The sequence below is a fragment of the Saccostrea echinata genome, unplaced genomic scaffold (assembly GCF_033153115.1).
Source record: "Saccostrea echinata isolate AGI-Se365-2 ecotype Australia unplaced genomic scaffold, CSIRO_AGI_Sech_v1 ptg000058l, whole genome shotgun sequence".
Lineage (NCBI taxonomy): Eukaryota > Metazoa > Mollusca > Bivalvia > Ostreida > Ostreidae > Saccostrea > Saccostrea echinata.
Window position 1 is genome coordinate 5,993,303 of NW_026889807.1, and position 6,430 is coordinate 5,999,732.

Sequence of the window (6,430 nt, forward strand, 5' to 3'; positions counted from 1 at the left end):
AATCCCCGGCAGACCCATACCCATTTGATTATTGTTACAAATTCATACGGGTGACCCGTTAGACCCGGATACCCTTTTTATTTTCGGGTGACCCATAATTTATTATTGCTTAATTGATAATTGTTCATTGTTATTCATTGTTTTCATCATAATAAATTTTATAAATTTACAACCTGACTTTTTTATTTAGAGTTAAAGGGTAAAATTCAGAAACAGGAGACCCACAATAATTTATTTTCATTGTAACAAACCCTGGAACAGGTGTAAACGTTACAATTTGGTGTCAGAAGTAGGATATTTTATCTTGTTTTTGTTTACCTGAGAAAAAAAAAAAAAAAAACAAACCCATTTCTTAATATTTTGTAATTATTTTTATTTTTCCAAAATTTTTCTTTTGAATACAAGTTGTATTATGGAGACTGATGAAAGTTTTGAAATTACTTTTAAACCACACCCAACTTCACCCGAAGTTCATGTTGACTCGCATGACAGTCAAGATGTCCAAAGTCACCATTCCTTGCCCGCATCAAATTCAATGCTGCATGTACTTGCAAGAGATAATCAACTTGATGTTATTCTCTCAATGTTGCATGATATGAAAATGAGATATGAACAAGACACTCATGAAATGAGATTAAAATTTCAAAATGTTGAGAAACAAAATGAAATCTTGCAAAGGGATAATGCTGAACTCAGAAAGTTTTATTATGACAGGGGAGACAATCATCACAGTCCCAGTGCTCCTTTACCTAGAACCCGATCCAATGAAAATGAATCCAACTGTCCCTTCAGTGTCTCATTCGGGTCTAAAGAATGCCCACAAACCATTTCCATGAATGACCATCCAATAAATGAATGTGTAACTCATCAAGAAAACAGAGCCCTTTACCCAGTGTCTGTTAAATCCAACATACCAGTAAAATTGAAAGATTTTGACGGGTTGGAGGATTTCAACGATTTCCTAGCCCATTTTGAAATCCTGGTAACCTTGCATGGCTGGGACTATAGAACAAAATCCCTTTACTTAGCCAGCAGCCTTGCAGGTAGTGCCAGAGCTTTGCTCACTGAGTTAAATGAAACCCAAAGAACAGATTACAAGTGTTTAGTAGATATATTAAACAGACGATTCGGGTCTGTAGAAAGAGCAGAACTTTTTAGAGCCCAACTAAAAACTAGGGTTAAGGGAAACAATGAAACAATATCTGAACTGGCCCAATCCATTAAGAAATTAACCCGCCAGGCCTACCCAACCACTGATCAAAGTGTGCTAAGTATCTTAGCCCTAGAACAATTCATAGATGCCCTACCTGACCCTGATATACGTCTCCGCTTAAGAGAGGCAAGGCCCAAAGATATCAATGAGGCAGAAATTCTAGCTTGAAACCCACAGAATAGCTGACGCTCAGAGATCTACTTCTACCCTGACCATCAATCCCATTCACAGTAATGAGTTCCAAAGCCTTAGGGAGGAGTTAATCACCATAAAAAAAACATAGTGACAAACAATCAAAACCCAAAACCCTATTATCCACCCAGAGTTCAATCACACTACCAAAATCAAGGCCCAACTACTAACTTCAATAACTCCAGACCACCAACCAATAGAGTTATGTCCCCTAAACAGAATTTTGGGCCAAGATCAAATCCATTCCCAAGACAATTTGATAAAAACAAAAACTGGAAAAATAATTACAAAAGCCCTGAAACTAACCGATTCAGACCCAATGGACAGGGAAACCTGCCTTTGTCGAATTCAGGGGTCGGAAATCGGCAATTCCACGGGGCAGGCCCCAACCACTCTCAGTAACTCCTCAAACTCTCCCACAAGAAGTTAGGCAAAATTCTAATTGTTTTACTGATGAATTTAAGAATAACCAAGTTCAAGAAAATGTAAAACTTAGCCCCCAGCCTAACATTGAAAATATGCAAGAAATATTAGGGAGACATTAAGGGGGAAAATGATGGCATTTATGTTAGGGGTAAAATTTTAAACGAAGAAACAAAAATGTTAGTAGATACAGGTGCTTGTGTCATAATCTTAAGTACAAAATTCTTTGAAAATCTAGAAGCTGAGGAAAAGCCCCAAATTACCCCAGTTTCTATTAAACTTGTATCTGCAAGTGGAGACTTTATATCTGTACAGGGTAAATGTTCCATCGAATTATTATTTGAAAATTTGAGAAACTCTCAGACAGTGTTAGTGGCAGATATTAAAACCCCATGTATTTTAGGGTTAGATTTTCTGAGTAAAAACTCATGTGACCTTTCTTTGAAGAAGATGATGTTAAAGATTCAGGGCTTAGAAATACCTTGCTTTAACAAATCTTAAAAGGAAGAGTCTTATTGCAAGATAAGTCTTGCAGAGGATATAATCATTCCTCCCCATTCTGAGTATATAGCCCCGGCTAGGATTACGGATCCTTCATTTGATTCAAAAATTGGTTTAATTGAACCCTTAGAACAATTTGTTCAAAAACATGAAGTATTGATACTCAAAATCATTACACAAGTACAGGGAACAGAGATTCCTGTAAGATACTTAAATTTGAAAGATGAGAGTGTGAAACTTTATAAGAACACCCATATTGCCACTATTGAAAATGTTGAAGTAGTTGAAAACCCAAAAGACCCCAACTAAACTTTTGCCCTCAATTCCATAAAATCAAATGGTTTACCCTTATTACCTACCCACTTGCAGTGTATTTTAGAAAATGTTCCCAAAGAACTTACACCAGAGCAAAAACAAAAACAAGAGGCCCATGGGCCACATCGCTCACCTGAGTAACTTTGGCCATGCTGTTCTTTACCAGATTTCCCCCCTTCTAATACTTATTGTGGCCCTGCCCTACCCCTGGGGGTCATGATTTTACCAATTAGAAATCTACACTATCCCAGGATGCTTCCACATAAGTTTCAGTTTTTCTGGCCCAGTTGTTCTTGAGAAGAAGATTTTTCTTACATATTTCAATGTAAAATTGGATTCCCTATTGTGGCCCTGCCCTACCCCCAGGGGTCATGATTTTTACAATTTAGTATCTACACTACCCCAGGATGCTTCCACATAAGTTTCAGTTTTTCTGGCCCAGTTGTGCTTGAGAAGATTTTTCAAGATTTTTCTTACATATTTCAATGTAAAACTTGGATTCCCTATTGTGGCCCTGCTCTATCCCCGGGGGTCATGATTTGAATAATTTAGAATCTACACTACCCAAAGATACTTTCACAAAGTTTCAGCTTTTCTTGCCTAATGGTTCTTGAGAAGAAGATTTTTAAAGATTTTTCTTATATATTTCAATGTAAAACTTGGATTCCCTATTGTGGCCCCGCCCTTCCCCCGGGGGTCATGATTTTAACAATTTAGAATCTCCACTACCCAAGGATGCTTCCACATAAGTTTCAGCTTTACTGGCCAAGTAGTTCTTGAGAAGAAGATTTTTAAAAATTTTTCCTATTTATTTCAATGTAAAAGTTGGATTCCCTATTGAGGCCCCGTCCTTCCCCCGGGGGTCATGATTTTAACAATTAAAAATCTACACTACACCATGATGCTTCCACATAAGTTTCAGCTTTTCTGGCCTAGTGGTTCTTGAGAAGAAGAATTTTTCAAGATTTTTCTTATTAATTTCAATGTACAACTTGGACTCCCTCTTGTGGCCCCGCCTTACTCCCGGGGGTCATGATTTGAAAAAATTAAAATCTACACTACCCCCAGGATGCTTCCACATATGTTTCAGCTTTTCTGGCCCAGTGGTTCTTGAGAAGAAGATTTTTCAAGATTTTTCCTATATATTTCTATGTAAAACATTGATTCCACATTGTGGCCCCGCCCTACCCCGGGGGTCATGATTTGAACAATTTAGAATCTACACTACCCCAGGATGCTTCCATATAAGTTTCAGCTTTACTGGCCCTGTGGTTCTTGAGAAGAAGATTTTTTAATGACCCCACCCTATTTTTGTCTTCTCTTGATTATCTCCCCTTGTGAGGGGACTTGGCCTTTCATTTTAACAATTTAAATTCCCCTTCACCCAAGGATGCTTTGTACCAAGTTTGGTCAAAATTGGCCCAGTGGTTCTTGAGAAGAAGTCAAAAATGTGAAAAGTTTACAGACAGACAGACAGACAGACAGATGGACAGACGGACAGACGGACGGACGGACGACGGACAAAATGTGATCAGAAAAGCTCACTTGAGCCTTCGGCTCAGGTGAGCTAACTAGAATCTTTATTGTTAGAGCATCAAAGTAGCTTCTCTGCATCTTCTACTGCGCAGGTAGGTTAAGGCTTCCCGTAGAATATTACAGTGCACTCTGTGCCTTCACATCTCTGAACTACCAAAATATGACGTCATAATGGAAAATGAGTTCAAGTCACTGCAAATTTGAGGTGTTATGACGGGGAGAGTGTCATGAACTTTACACTTTATTTTCAAACTGCATGTAAAATGCTAGATAGCTATTGCAAAATTCACGGGACGTTAAAGGTTTTTTAAGTCTTATATGTACGAATATTTTAAAAATACACCGCTTCATCATGTTCAAAATGCTTATGAAAAATATACTTTTGAAATGTACTCTGTTTTATACCCGTGGTTGGAGGTAGAATTTATTTTGTGTGTATAAAAGAGTCTGGCGCAGGTGATTAATGAGGATTAATCTGAGAATTTTTGTGGAAATCTGTAAGAAGAGGTTGTTCTCTAACTGAATCTTGCTTGGGAAAAATGTGTGTTGGCTTTGTTTTAATACATATTACGATATTGTGTGGAAAATACCCTCAAATTTGTAGGTAAGTTGAATTTCTTAGGAAATATTTTGTACCCAAGTAATACTATGACTTTTCCCAAGTACATTTCGGATACACAAGGATACGGTGAGTTTATTTATATAACAAAATGCTAATAATTATTGTGTAAATCAGCTGCGCCGAAGCGATTTATATGAAACACTTCAAAAAATTATAAATGACCGTCACGTGATCAACAAAGTCATGTGATATCATAACAAATATGCTTATATATAGCCGAGGAAACCCTTTATATAAATTGGAAGTACTAAAGTTCAATACTTATAAATTAAAACCAAAACCGACCTCGCAATGACATATTATGTTTTGAGCGCATTTTACAGCTTCGGGAAGCCTTAACATAGCTGCGTGACAAAGGCCTGACAAATTTAGTTGAACATAAAATCAACACTGATAATGCCCATCCAATAAAACAACCACCCAGAAGAATACCCTTAGCAAAAATGCAAGAGGTTGAAAAAGAGATAAATGACATGTTAGAAAAGGGTGTTATAGAAACTTCTAATAGTCCCTGGAGTTCTCCAATTGTGTTAGTTAGAAAGAAAGATGGGTCTATTCGTTTTTGCATTGACTATAGAAAACTTAACGATGTAACAATCAAAGATAGCTACCCCATCCCACGTATTGATACTACCCTCGATTCTCTGTCAGGCTCGAAATGGTTCTTCACCATAGACATAAAGAGCGGGTATTGGCAAGTCAAAATGGACCCCAATGACAAACCCAAAACTGCTTTCTCCATACCTGGGGGTGGACATTGGCAATTCTTGAACATGCCCTTTGGCCTGTGCAATGCAGGCGCAACCTTTGAAAGGTTAATGGAAAAGGTGCTCTCCAATCTTTCCTGGAAAATATGCATGGTCTATTTAGACGACATTATTATCTTGTCCAAAACATTTGATGAGCACATTCAAAATCTTAAGCAAGTTTTTGAAAGATTAAAATCTGCAAATCTTAAGATGAATCCCAAAAAATGTAATCTTTTACAAAAACAGGTTTCATTTTAGGCCATGTGGTAAACGAAAATGGAATTTCTACTGACCCAGACAAAACTATAGCTGTTCAAAATTGGCCAGTCCCAAAATCAGTTAAAGACATAAGGAGTTTCTTAGGCTTATGTTCCTATTACCGAAAATTTGTCCATAAATTTGCAGACATTGCCAAACCCCTCCACAAGCTTACCGTGTCAAAACAAGAATTTTTGTGGGATACTAATTGTCAAGAAGCCTTTGATAAACTGAAACGTGCCCTTACTAGCTCCCCAATTCTATCGTACCCAAGTAATGAGGGACTATTCATTCTTGATACCGATGCCTCTAACAATGGTTTAGGAGCAGTGTTATCACAAGTTCAAAATGGTACTGAAAAGGTTATTAGCTACTTTAGCAAAACGTTCATGGCATCTGAAAGACGGTATTGTGTAACACGCCGAGAACTATTGGCAATTGTTAAGTCCATCAAGAATTTCCATCATTATCTTTATGGCCGAAAATTTAAGGTTAGGACCGATCATGGTTCCTTGACTTGGCTTTTAAATTTTAAGAACCCAGAAGGCCAAATTGCTCGATGGTTCGAGTTCCTTTCACAATATGTATTTCAAATCGAACACAGAGCCGGCAGAATCCATA